Raw genomic sequence first — 14,924 nt, 5'->3', positions numbered from 1 at the left:
GTGTGCTGCAACAGCACCGTGCTGTGCAGTGCAGCTGCTCCCACACCTGGGAGGGACCTGTCCTGTCACCTGTCACCTGCCACACAGCAGGGCATTTGGCCTTGGGAGCAGTCTTCTGTCATTTCAGCTTTCATGGGAAGAAGTTTCAGTTTTTAAGCCACGCACTCAACCCCAGGCTGCTGCTGAGCCTGGTAAACAGATTGACCTGCCCCATCTTGTGAATCCATTTTTACCATTATGTTTATCTCTGTGGTTGCATGTCAGGTTTGAGAACTAAGCCTGACTGCATTTTCTGGCTGTGCATTACCCCATTCATTCCCTGCAACACATAGGGAAAGCAGGCATGCAACACAGTCTGTTGGTATAAGAGGGGTTGGTCCCTAAGACCTGCTCTCCTAACCAGGGCAAGAGCTAAAGTGAGGGCTCAGAGAGCTTGCAATGCACATTGCTGCACCAGTCACAGCATACAGTCACCCTGACTGTCTTCCTGACCCCTGGTTGACAGTGGCAGTGTGGGCAGTGTGCCCAGGGGGCCAAGAAGGCCAATGGCATCCTGGCCTGGATCAGCAATGGTGTGGGCAGCAGGAGCAGGGCAGGGATTGTCCCCCTGTCCTGGGCACTGCTGAGGCCACACCTCGAGTGCTGTGTCCAGCTCTGGGCCCTGAGTGCAGGAAAGGCACTGAGGGGCTGGAGTGAGTGCAGAGAAGGGCAATGGAGCTGGGGAAGTCCCATGAAGAGTGGCTGAGGGAGCTGGGGGTGTTTAGCCTGGAGAAAAAGAGGTGACCCCATTGTACAGAAAAGGAGGTTTTAGCAAGGTGGGGGTCAATCTCCTCTCACAGGTAACATGCAACAAGACAAGAGGAAATGGCTTCACGTTGTGCAGGAGAGGTTTAGATTGGGGAGAAGGAAAGATTTCTTCACTGGAAGGGTGGTTGGGCATTGGAACAGGATGCTCAGGAAAGTGAGGAAGCAGCAATCCCAGAAGTCTGCAAAAGTCATGTAGATATGGCACTTGAGGACCTGGTTTAGTGGTGGACTCGGCAGCACTGGGCTAAGGACTGGACTTCATCTTAAGCATCTTTCCCAACCTAACTGATGCTCTGACTCTGTGCTGTGATTCCTGTGCCTCGCTACACCACAGCAGTGTGCAGACGAGTATCACTATATCCTAGGGACAGCGCGGCTCTGGAAACGGAAAGGGTCATACCTGATAAATGCTCAGTTTGCCCAAGCCGTGCCCCGGCGGTTCCCGTTCCGAGCGCTGGGAATTCCCTGCCGGGGCAGGGTCGGCAGCAGAGGGAGCGCCGGAGCCGCGCAGTCCGCATCGCACCGCATCCCATCGCATCCCATCGCACCGCATCTCATCGCATCCCATCGCATTTCATCGCACCGCATCTCATCGCATCCCATCGCATCCCATCGCATCCCATCGCATCCCATCGCATCCCATCGCATCCCATCGCATCCCATCGCATCCCATCCCAGCTCATCTCATCTCATCGCAGCCCGCCCGGAGCACCCGGGGGGCTGCCCTGCCCCTCTGATACTTCGAACTAAACATCGCAGCTCGCTCCCTGCAGCTGGGCTTTACACGAGAGCCTAGCTTTCCCCGTTTTCCTGATCAGAGAGAGAGAGAGGCAGGAGGGCTGTGTTACCGACGCCTCGCTTGGCCACGATGTGGCGACAAGGCTTTTTTCTTAGCTTATGGCCGTCTGTGGGATCCCCTGCTACTTGTAACCTTCACGGATCCAAGCATGGGAAAGATTTCTGCTCCTCTCCAGCCTTTTCCTTTTTTTTTTTTTTTTTTTTTTTTTTTTTTTTTTTTTTTTTTCCCATGCATACCACATCCTGCTCCCACCGCAGCACACATTTTGGTGGCAGCTGTGAACACTTTTCAACTCTGCATTTAATTAAAGATTTCAATATTGTCATTCTTGTAATTTCCAAACCATGAGTCTGACTCCAGGAAAGCTGTGAAATAGGCGCCTAGAAACCATGCAATATGTTGGCTTCATCCCTTCCATTGTCTGGTACATAGGGTTTCTTGTCTGTACTCCAAGTGTGTCTGAGATGTGTGTTTAGTGTGTTATGAGTTGCTGCTTAGGTGAAGGGAATAGAGCAAGCAGAAATACTTCATGCTGTCAGCTCTCAAGAGAAAGGAACAAAATGCCCCTAAAGAAAAACGATCAAAGATGATCTCCTGTCCCTTGTGGGCACCCAGATCTGCAACTTCCCATTTCAGCTCAGCACCACAGTGCTGCATCTGCTTATAACACCTCCTGCATTGTCAGCCTTTCTGCAAGAACCAGGGACTAAAAACCCCCTGGAGAATTAGTGCCATGAGACTCTTTAACCGTTTCTTACCAACCCTAAGGCAAGAAACTATAGTTCCATTGCCAGAAACAACTCGGCATTGACAAGCTCGGAGGCTTACTCAAAATTCTGCATTTTTTTTCAGGCAAAAGGTTGGTTAGTTGTGCATTTGCCAGCACTTCCAGATGGGTTCACAAGGACAGCCTAACAGGCTTTCCTGTTCAGGCTCTTCAATTCTGCAGAAGCAGGGCTGCTGTGGCACAAACAGCTTGTTGTGGCCTGGGCAGGGAGCTGGAAGGCACAAAGAGCTTCTTACCCACAGCAGCTACAGAGAGCAAAACACATTGCTTTAATGTGGGCTCCATGAGGTACATTATAGTGCTTGTGTGAACAGAGGTTTCATGTCTCTCCCTGACATTTTTTGGTCCCATCTTCTGATCCCAGGATAGAAGTAGGACAGAGCTGGTTCCAGTGGTAAAACAGGAAACATTTTTGCCTTGAAACTTAATGCATCTCATTTTCTAGTGGAAAAGTATCCTGATACAATGTGAGAAGAGGATTCACCAAGATAGCAAAGCAAGGAAATTCTACTCAGTGTATAGGTTTATCACATTATGAACTGCCTTTGCTTTGCCATTTGGTAAGCATGAGGTACACAAGGCTACAGTCTATTAAAATGATGCATTCTACTGCTAGTTCACATGATGTTATTGCAGTTCATATTTTCTGGAGTTTCTTTTAAAACTCTAGCTCTAACAGTAGCTCCTCAGAATGCTCAAAAACATGTTGATGCCTTCCCATACATTTATTACCCTGGTAAGTTCCCAAACCTCAATTTTAAAGGCTAGCACAGAGACCCACTAGTGAAAGAGCAGGAACACTAAATGTGTTTCTTATTAACTCTTTGCCAGGAGAGGTGGGTCTGCTCCTGACTTGTGCTCCTCCACCTGGGCAGTACACTGCATGGGGATGTGGAGAGATTAGGGACAGGCTGGTCCTACTCTTCATTGGGCACAGACTGTGGACATCTCAGGCCTTTTAACAACCATCCTTTCATCAACCCCAGACAGGGGTGCCACCAGGTTTGGAGGCAGGCATTTACATTAAATAGAGGTTTAGCTTTCAGAGAGAGCAGAGCTGGCTGCAAATTCTTAACTGATGACCTCCTGAAATATCTGGGGCTCCTGTCCCCATTCCTGTATGGGAGAAATGACTTCCATGCAGGAATGGAAGTGATCCTCTGCTCGCATCCCCCACACCTAAAATGTGTCCCCAAGCAGCTAGAAGGCAAGGAAGACACTCAGTTCAGACAGATGATGCACAATTCTCCTGCCCTCACTAGTGAGCCATACATGTCTCCCAGCCCCAGTCTCATGCTATCAGCAGGAAAGGTGGCTAACAACACAAAGGCTGTCTTCATGTGGTACCTGGTGCTGTGCCCTCTGAACCTCTCCTGCATGCAATGCAGAAATACCTCTTAACAGAGCCACATGCAAAGCATGAATCCCAGTGTTGCATTCCAGAGCCATCTCCTCCAGAAAAGATGCCAATCTGATTTCTGAGGGGATTTCTTAGGGGAGGAATATGTGCTCTTGCCCTTTGTGGCTGAGTGAAAGAGAAGGATGACTGAGGGAAAGGGCACTGCCAATACTGTTACCCAGAAATTTTCTCATGGAGTGGGGATGGAGGGCGGAATTTATGTTCCATGCAAAACCTGCTAAAATTATGGGCTTCTCCCATCTTTTCTCCCATGGTTTTCTTTCCCATCACTTCCCCATTCATTTAAAGACAAGACTTCTATAATCCTTTTCTTCTCAAGGGAGATATTGTGGCACAGCTCTGCTGTGCAGGGTCTGTGTTCTCAGATCACAGTATTCTGCCTTAATATGCCTGCAGAAAGCAATTAGGAGAAATATTTCAGCTCTAATTTATATAGCAATGGCAGTAATCATTGCTCACAAGAGCATGAAGCATTAAAAACAGGAAAATAAAAACCCAGATATGAAGGCAGAGCAACTCATTTGAAGCATGAGTTGGCTCTGCAGTGGCTTTTCATGGAGGGCTGCTGTGACCTGCCAAGGGACTTGCCATGCCCAGGTTCACTCTCTTATGCCCCTGTTTTGTCTTGGCTGTCATTTGCTTGTTCTACTGGCCAAGGCTTTGCCTCTGAATGGTGTGTCTGAGAGAGAGTGGTGTTATAAAAACCATGCTTTCCTAGCAGGCCAAGAGCACCTGGGAGAACTCATCCCTGCTCCCAACAAACCCTGGTTCTTGCATCTTCTACAGTTTCCACCCTCTCTCACTTTCTCAGTTTAAACTGGGGAGGTCCCACAGAGAGCAGGGTCCCAAGTGTCAGACAGGGATAGGTGCTTGCAGCTGTAAGAGGCAGCATGGCAGAGTTTGCAAATTTAGATCTTACTGAGATGTCTGGAAGGAAATAAAGCCATTTATTTAATGTTTGGGTGGAGGAAATTGTATATAAGAATGAGGAAGTATCAGGCTTAAAACAGATTTTGAAAATTTGCAGACACTGACCGAAAAGTGGAAAAAGTAAGAAAAGCTGAAACAGAGAACATGGATGCAATTTCAGACCATGGAAGCATCTTGTCTTTCCTACCAGGATGTTCTGTTCCTGCCTCTTTTTGAGCAAGAGAAGATGCTGCCCTAGTGCCTTTCTCAAGGGGAAGCAGAGCTCTGTAGGATGGGGAGATGAGGATGATCAGAGCTAAACATTGTGTGACCATTGTGTGGTCATTCACATCCATGTTCTGCACCTGTATTTCATGAGGGACCATGTGAGCCTGCTGGTAGTCCCTCCAGCAGACCAGCCCCAGGGACAGCCCCACTGCTCTTTTGGGGTCAGCTGCTGCCTGTCCTAATGCTGGGTGAAGATTCCTTTGGTACAGAACCAGAAATGTAGAGGCCCATCAGTGACTGCACAGAATACTGCACCATGGTCCAGTGATCCCAAGAAGCTGGACAGCCATAAAATTATGCTGGACTTGGTAACCACATCTGCAATGGGAGCATAATCTGCTTCTGCAGGAATGCCTTTGTTGATGGCCAAAGGGCACTGATGCAGGCATAGAAAGTTTTCAGTCAGCAGTGCCTCCCAGCAAAATCCTGAATGGAGAGGAGCCTTACAGAGTGAGAGACAATTCTTGTCATTTTAGTGGAAAATCTCTTCCCCAGACTCATGGGGTTTACTGCCAGCTCTCCCAAATTCTCTTAACATTAAATCACACACTGACATTTGGAAGAAAGAGAAATATCTTGGACTTTCCATGGGGATCATAGAATGGTTTGAGTTGGAAGGGACCTTGAAGATCATCTAATGTCAATGTTGCCCCATCATGGGCAGGGACACATTTCATTTGACCAGGGCACTTGAAACCCCATCCAACCTGTCCATGAATATTTTCATAGACAGAAGAGCTAATACTGATTCTTGTGCTAGATGCTTCTAGTTCCTTCTAGATACACAAGCAGATTCCCCCTCCCCCCACACTCCTGCCTTCCAGCAGATAGAATTTCAAGTGACAATTGTCTAATGAAAACAAGGCTATGACTCTCCAAATAAAAATAATTCCAAGCATCTGCTTGCAATCTTATAAACATTATACAGTCCCTTTAATTCTTCAGTACCCAGGCTGAAGCTTCTTTCTCAATTTATATTTCACTCTTTTGGAGATTAAAGTTTTACCTGTACTACAGTCACTTAGTGCTCATCAAAAACATTTTCAGGTTTAAAACAGGAGGAATTCTACAGTGAAAATATGTTTTCACTGTCAAGTTACTGTGATGACTCTCCCTGGAGCAGGTTCACAGTATGTCACATTTTTACCTTTCAGCAATGCAGAAGAGCCTTTTCTCCTCTGGCCCATCACACTTTTCCAAGGGCCACAGTGGAAGCAGAAAAGCAATTTATAGTATAATCTAATATTATAATTTAACATGATTTAATTAAATACTTGCTGAATGTCAAACACTTCCCAATTTTTTTACATTCTTGCACAATTATTTTCCAGCTGTTTTTTGGTTTTCAAAATAGTTTTGGATCAGCAGAGCAACAGAAATTAAAGTCTGCTATTATGATGTACAATGAAAGGTTATCTTGCTCCTGCAAAAAGGTCAGAATTTACACAAAAAGAAGACAAAAACAGCAGCATATATAAATAGATGTGTTCAACAAGTAATAGCAATTAACACAGTACAGCACACATAAGAGTGCTTAGTAAATGTGTGAAGACTGATTCACCTTTTAAATAATGTTAAACATGAGTATCTCTATAAAAATTAGAAATTTTCTACTGCAATGTTATCAGTTCACAATGTGTTATTTTCAAAAAGGGTATTTCAATGATGCAAAGAGAGAGGAGAGGAGAGGAGAGGAGAGGAGAGGAGAGGAGAGGAGAGGAGAGGAGAGGAGAGGAGAGGAGAGGAGAGGAGAGGAGAGGAGAGGAGAGGAGAGGAGAGGAGAGGAGAGGAGAGGAGAGGAGAGGAGAGGAGAGGAGAGGAGAGGAGAGGAGAGGAGAGGAGAGGAGAGGAGAGGAGAGGAGAGGAGAGGAGAGGAGAGGAGAGGAGAGGAGAGGAGAGGAGAGGAGAGGAGAGGAGAGGAGAGGAGAGGAGAGGAGAGGAGAGGAGAGGAAAAGCTAAGCTCTGAAGAAGTGCTGCAAAACCAAAGAGGACACAAAGAGAGAGTCAATTGCAGGTGGGTTTGATGTAATCAGGTTCATTTTACTTGGTTCAGAGGAAGAGGAGAACTTTAGGAATGACTAAGGAATGACTGCAAGGAGTGTTTTGTGTACTTCATATTCCTGTACCTTTTCAGTCTTCAGCTACTCTTGTGTTAACTAAGACATTGGTATCAGGTCAGCAGCTTTCCAGACAGGTGTCCATGTACTATAATTTCAAAAAACCTGAAGCTATTGATGGTTTCATATTATGTTTCTGGTCAACCAAAAGGAACCACATTGGTATTACTTTTCAAAAGTCTGTTTGCAGTATCAGCTCCCTTCTATGTCATAGAGCATAGGCTCAGGTACCTGCACCATCAACTTCTTTCCCCAAGACATCAAAGCTTTCCCTGTATATTCTAGTGGTAAGCCTCTTGCACTCCAAGAAGGCTTTCTAGGAGCCCACACTGTCACTGTGCTGTAACTTAGTTTAAGGTCCTCAAAGATTCCTCTCTTTCCCCCAGAGAAGTGCTCTGTTAGATTTAGGGCTGACCATGCTTATGCTGTCTTTATACAAATAAATCCTTCTCTAATGGGCTGCTAAGCAGCACTGTGACAGCCTCACTGACTGGTTACTCACTCAGCATAGAAACCTGGGCAATGTCTAATGTAGAGACTTGAGATGGACTTCCTTGTCCTCAGTAGCACCCTTGTGCCCTCGCTCAGACACCCAGGGGCTTTCCTGTCTTACCAGCTCAGACAGACTTCCTGCATGCACACGAATTTCATGTTTGAAGATGATGATTAGTAAAACAATGAATTATATTGTGGCTGGGAAGCCTGTCAGTCCAGCTCTGACAAAAGTTGCCCTCTAGAGAAAGAAGTCTCTTCAGAAGAGACAGTTTCTCCAAAAGAAAGATAAAGCAGTTTGGAATAAGAGCTTAAAAGAAAAGTATCCAACTACTTGAATATAATACAGGAAGATTTTCTATTTTAAGTCAAACTGCTTTGAGTAAGTACATGTAAGTAAATGAGGGGGGAGTGGGGGCTTATGGCCCTTCTTAGCTTGATGACACCAAAGGCACAAAGAATTCCTGCCTCCATTTTCAGTATCTACAGTGCTTCCTCCACCAGGACTGACAGCTTCCTTACCCACCAGATCATGTCACTGTCTTTCACCAGAGGATTCACATGTTGCCTGGTTCATATGTGACATGCTAACTAGAGTAATTTAAAACAGGCATTTATGAGTCACTTGCTATTCATCTATGCTATCAAAAAAACACAGTTTGAATACATAAGGTCATGAAATAAACACTCTTAAAACACTGAATAATTTTCTCTGACACTATCATTCTCAAGTTGAAAATGCTGCAAGTTCCTGGAGCAGTGCAGCCTGGTTTTATCACCACAAGCACATCCGAACACAGGTCAGGGCTATTTGATATTCCTCAGCATGACAGCTTTGACCAGTCCCTCTGTAAGCACGAATCACATCTCAAGGCAACGTGCCCAGCTTCCCACTGCTGACTGCTGGCCTGGAAAACCACAGTTTTCCTACTCACATGTTTTCCCAGTGCAGGAGCTGCTAAAAGGTGGAGATATCAACAGAGAAAATAAAGGGAAGAAGAAAAATACCTCTCATGCCCACAAATGTGCATATTTTTGGCTTTCAGCTTGTTTTCACATTAGAGCGCACATTTTCAGTACTTAGATAAAATAATTTCTTTCATAAATTAACTTACTGCAGTCAGCTTCCTGAAAGCAAGCTTACATCAGTTATCTGTGGCAGGCATTTAAAACTCTCCATGTTTCTAAGCCTGCATAGCTTCAGGTAGAAGAGAAAAACATCCTTTAGGCATGTAACTGCACATACCCCATGAGGTCTACATAGCAAGATTTTTACTTTCAACTGACTAAATTATGTTATGACCAGGTGGCACTGCCATTCCTTAATGCAACATGTGATGCTGGTTGCGTTGGAGGTGATTCAATAGAGGCAATGAGCTAAAATTATAGCACGCACTCTCTGGTTCCTGTTGTTCTCATTAGGAGCCTAAATTTCCGACGTACGTTTATGATTCCGGTTACAGGAGAGCCAGATGCAATTTGCACCTGCGTAGGAGGTACAGGAAGAACAGTGCTCTGCTTACGTCTCACTTTTAAGCAGTGCTTTGAACAGATTACTAGTTTTTTTTTACTGATTCTTGGAAAGAATCACACCTATTTTTGAAGAAAGCAAAGGCACTGCACACACAGTGGTTTGCAGTGGTCCTGCCAGGTGACAGCACAGATTCAGACCATGGCCTCCTCTTGAAAGTGGCACAGATGTCAGCTTCATCTCCCTGCTCTGTTCCAAACATCTTAAATTGCTGGGTGGAACACAGGGTTGTGGCCAAGCTGGAGACTTCAAGTTTTGCAAGGTATCAAGAAAAATGGACTTCTCCTTGCTTATGCTTGTTCATAGCATCAAGTCATGAAAGGAGAAGGATCTTAAGGATTTGTCCTAACCTCATCCCTTGCATATTCTCCATTCATTCAAAACTTTCAAGTGCTGTAAGAATGAGCTGTGAAATAAACAGCTTCTGACAGAATTTTTGCTTTCATACCAGGGTACCTTCTGTGTACTGAATTAAAAGTCTGGGTCAAGATGTAACATTGCTGTGGGAAGGGAAGCCTGAGTCTGTTGTGAAAAAAGGTTTGTGAAGTTGAGCAATGGATGTTAATACTGAGGGGCTTTGGGAATAATCTTTTCTCCACGACAGAAAGAAGCTGGGTCTGGCCAGCACCAAGTGGCCTGGACATGAGCACCCCAAGGCAAAACTCTGCCATGGTCAGACTGATAGTCATACGCTGCAGAAAAATGGGGAAAGGAGGTGCTTTAACAGGGGACATGCTGGGACAGGCTGGTTCACACTGCTGTGGTGGGAATCACACACACTCACCTGAGAGCTGCGCATGACCTGTGCAGGCAAACGAGATTCTGCCTCTTTGCCTTGCCCTGCCACTTGCCTGCTTCTATGCAGGTATCCATAATCATCAGATGTCACAATGGGAAAGCAGAAAACAACACTATTTTTTTTTCTCCTACCTATAAAAATACATGAGTTCATCAGCTTCGTTCCATTTCCCCTTTTTTTGGCATGCTACATATACCCGTTCAGAAGCTGGAGGTGAGAAAAGAGGATGGGAGGTATCAGTCATTGCTTCAAATGGTTTGGCATTAACATGTCAGCAGCGTATCAGGGGATTCATCAAAGTCAGGAATAGCAGGTGACTCACAGCAGTGTCTGTGCTTTTGTACTTGCCTGGCTCAGGTAACTATTCGCTCATCAGATTTTGTGTGTCATGGAAGTGATATGGGGGATTTGTCAAGCTGCATCTGGGTTTGGCTGTTGGAGTAGAGCCTCCACATGGTGCAGATCCCTGAAATGGCCCCAAGGCATGTGCCCTAATTGCAGTTCTGAATGGCTGCACCCAGGACACTGAAGGACATTGTCCTGGGAGGAGCATCCATGTTCACACAGCTGTGGCTCACTGCACAGATACACCCTCAAAGAGCTTTGTTCAATGGTTTGTGCTGCACAATTCCCATCCTAATACTTGGACTCTGATCTAGGTTGGAAAACTTTCTTGTTAAGGTGGTAGCTGATAGAGACTGTGGGAAGAACTTGGTGCCTTGCAGTCACTGTTTTTTACATCCCTGAAGGAAAATCTTTTCTCTCCACACCCTCCATTTTCTCTGTTCTTCCCCAGTGTGGCAGATGGAATCCTCTCAGAGACAGACAGGATTCCTCAAGGAGTGCCTTGCCCTGTATCAGGTTTGAGTGAATTATGAGTGTCCTGGGGACCTGGTGGAGTGATCTTTGCCAGCTCAGCAGCTGCCTGTTCATTTCAGCAGCAAAGAACAGCATGCTGTTTTCAATACTGCCTCTAATTAAATACTGGAAAGATGGTCAGGACTAGCACTAAGGCACCCAGACACAATAAGGCTACTACCACACTTCCCCATGCTCCAGATACTACCCAGTATGCAGAGGAAATTCCTTTGGTTGGGAGATCCCTCTATGGGATAGGGCAAAGCCCTGGGCTTTCTCCACAAACCAGAGGAAGGCAGCTTGCACACCAGTGCCCTTCAATTTTTATTTACTTTTCTATTGCTTTGCAGAACCCCTCCCCTTGGAATGCACACTGAGGCTCCTGTCAGAGCCTGATGCCCTATGTCCAGGTCAGCCACTGCCCTCAGACAGTTTCTGTGCTTGAAACATTCCTGTGAAGAGCTCTCTGAAGCTGTTCTGTGACCCCACCTACATTTTGGTGACACATGAAATTCCTTGCTCAGACCCAGCCAGTGGAGTCCTTTGCCAGGCTGGAGGGAGAGCCTGGATTCACTGCCTGCAGACACCAAATTCCCTCTAGAAGGAGAACAAACCTCTCATCTCAGTCACTCTTGCAGACCTGGTTCTGGGGAGGGCTGGGCACAGCACTCCCACCTAGACAGCCCAGAGTAAGGCATCATGTAGGCATCAAGACAACTTTTTTTCCCACTCAGCCCACTTTTGGTTGTGGCTGTCTCTCCAAGTGCAGTGTGAGGAGAGGTAAAATCAAACGTGGCTTCATAGCATGATCCAAATCCTATAACCTTAACTTAACAGGTATCCTTGCAACTAGCAGTAAACTTCTGTCCTGTCCCTTCCAGACAAATGCAAATAGCTTAATTGCAGGCAGATGTTCTTTACATAGATGCAGCTCAAAATATAAGCTTGAGGCCAGGTTTCATCCTTTTCCAATTGGATCACCAGGCACTGAGAACCAGCCTCTAAAAATTTTTACGCTGCTGGGATTCCTTGATCCATCCTGCAATTGTACCTGGGCACTTGAGTTTGTTTAACTTTTTGCTGTGCAGGCATCTGCCAAGCTCAGCTTTTTACCTTCTTTTTTTGGTTGTTGTTTTTGTCACATTTCTCCAGGCAGAGGAAAATCTGCTGGGTGATTCAGTGTAAGATGCCTTCCTTGGTCTGATGGACCACAGCCTCCTGCTCATGGAGCATCAGAGAGCCTGTGCATGCACAGTGGCCCTTCCCACCCCAGCCTGCACAAAGATGTGGACAGACTCAGCTGAAAGCAGCTACACCTACCCGGGAGGGTGAGAGTATGTGATGACAGCAAACCATTCACACTGGGCTGGCTGCTACACTCCTGTGTAGCAGAGTGTCATCTCCACTGTTTGTGAAGATGCCTTTCCTGTGCAGAGACACAGGAAGGGAGCAGGCACCAAACATTAGTTGCTTCCTTGCACATTTCTGAGTCTTTTCACAACTCCAGCTTCAGTGTCAGTGTCATTGGTGATGCTGGGCTTTCTGTGGCAATGGTTGAGTCATAGGCAGTGCTCCCTATGGGTGACTGTGTTCTGGGAGTACCTTCCCAAGGGGTACAGGAGGCAGGTCAGAGATCCCACATGCTCTGTGTGTGCTTCACCAGAGTCATCGGAAGGAACCAAGCACTTCCTGCAATCTGGAGTGAGACAGCTTATGCTTTGACGAGAGAATGGGGCAAAAATCTTTTTGCTTAAATGCCGTAAGGGTTTATTTTTAATGCAGCATCAAAGACACATTTTATGGTTGAAAAATACCTGTTTTTGAATGATGTTTACCAGGAAGGAATATCTGAGGAGGTTGTTTCTGGGAAACTCAGAGCCACAAGAAGAATGTTTGTCTGTTGTGTACCAATATCACCCACTTCAGATATCCATTCTAAACAACGTAATATGGTAGAGGTGCATTGTCCCATACTAGCAACAGCAAAGAGAGAAGAACAACCTTCACAGTGCTTAACCAAGGAAGCTGAAAATGTGAGAGGATCGAGATGATGACATATGAAATACGAAGAAAGAAACCTCATGGGACCAGGGAAAACCAACAGTGAATGCTCCAGCCTAAGAGGAAAGGACCCACGTGCTCAGCAAAGCTGTGAGCACAAAGAGCTGCTGAGAGGAAAGATGTGAGAAGTGATAATGAAATGTGGTGAATATGATGAACTGTGCTTAAAATACAGTTGACAAGTGGCTTAGTTCTGCAGAGCTGTGAAAGAAGTAGATTTGGAGGGTGGTCAGACTGAGGCTGTAGCCCCTCCTTTGACTGCAACCTCATCCAGCTCCTCCCCTCCTCCTGGAGGCTGAGAATCACTTTGGGAAATGGGTTTTGTTGCAGCCTAGCTACTGGAAGAAGAGGAGATTTTTAGTCCCTTTTTTAGTGCCTGGCAGGAAAGGGAGGTAACAGGCAAGAAGAGAGGAGGAGGAGGAGGAGGAGGAGGAGGAGGAAGAGGAGGAGGAGGAAGAGGAGGAGGAGGAAGAGGAGGAGGAGGAAGAGGAGGAGGAGAAAAGGAGAAAAGGAGAAGGAGGAGGAGAAGGAGAAAAGGAGAAAAGGGGAAAAGGAGGAAAAAAAAAAAAAAAAAGAAAAAGAAGAAAAAGAAGAAAAAGTAGAAAGAAAATAAATAAAAAAGAGAAGGCAGTACTTTATCACCCTCTCTGCCCTGCACAGCCAGCCTCTCTGATACCTGGTCATCTCACTTTTCTGCAGCTAGGGTGAACCCTGAGCCAATGGCTGTGTGAACTTTATTTTTCTGAGTGTCAAATTTAAAGTCTGTTTTAATAGTTGAAATGCCACTACCTGTTTGATCCTTGAGACTTTCCTGACTGCCCCAATGTGGAGTATATGACACACTTTCGAAGTGCAGAGAGTTTGCTCTGTTGCACAACTTCCCCATGGCTCTGTTACTGTGAGCCATCTTAAGGAATGTCTGAGCTGTGTTCCTCATATGTAGCACAGGAACATCTGAGCTGAACATATGTGCCTCTGTGAGTGTGTGTGTTTGTTATTAACTGTGCTTAGCTATGTAACTGTCTCAAGTCTTGTGTCTAAGCCATGTGCACTTTGCTGCTTACATCCAGAGCAAGGGGAATGGTGCCTCAGGACTGTGCTCATCCCCAGCTCTCTGACCCTGCAGCAGAGCTGGAGCTGTGGGAACAGCCACATCAGTGCACAGCTCCCCTCACAGCTCTACTCCTGTCAAAGGTCATGTCAGTCAGAGCCTGCAGGACTTGCATCTGTCAATAAACATTCACAGGTTCCCTCTTGCTGACATTTTTGCTGTCCTTTCTTATAGGCGGTCTGACCAGAGATTCACCCCCTGTAACTGCTGGAATTGCTCTAGGGCAGACCCACTAATTGGCTGTGGAGGGTTTCTGTTTTCTGCAGAGCAAAACTGCTGCACTAGAAAAGCATAATCATCCATTCATTCACACAGAGTTTCCTCTTTTACCCAGTATCTATCTATCTATCTATCTATCTATCTATCTATCTATCTATCTATCTATCTATATCTATATCTATATCTATATCTATATCTATATCTATATACATATATATAATCTATATCCATATAATCTATATCTGTATCTAATAATCTAAATCTATATATATCTTTATCTAATCTATTATCTATCTGTCTATCTATCTATCTGATTCATCTCATCTCATCTCATCTCATCTCATCTCATCTCATCTCATCTCATCTCATCTCATTATCCAGCTCTGTCTGGGTGCATATGCATCTATATGATTTTTCACACCAAACAGATTAGAAGCACAATAATCTTCCCTAAGGAACTAGTTTCAAAAGCTCACTAAAGTGACTTCTGTACCGTAAAAGCTTTTCAGAAAGCCCTAACTTGCAGACATGCACAACCACCTCTACTGAATTGAAGCTTGTTAACTGATGTTGAGCAACCAACCCATCTTCCTTATATGGATAATTGCTCAAAGTAATCAGACATTAATTTCCCTCAGTATTGGAGGAACTTATTTTATCTTGGTGAGAAGAGATGATAAAATAAGCTGTAGAGGGACTAAAATAGGATCCGACTCTGCCGTGCCA

Source organism: Oenanthe melanoleuca, chromosome Z (assembly GCF_029582105.1).
Source record: "Oenanthe melanoleuca isolate GR-GAL-2019-014 chromosome Z, OMel1.0, whole genome shotgun sequence".
Classification (NCBI taxonomy): domain Eukaryota; kingdom Metazoa; phylum Chordata; class Aves; order Passeriformes; family Muscicapidae; genus Oenanthe; species Oenanthe melanoleuca.
Note: the sequence above shows the minus strand (reverse complement) of the source record.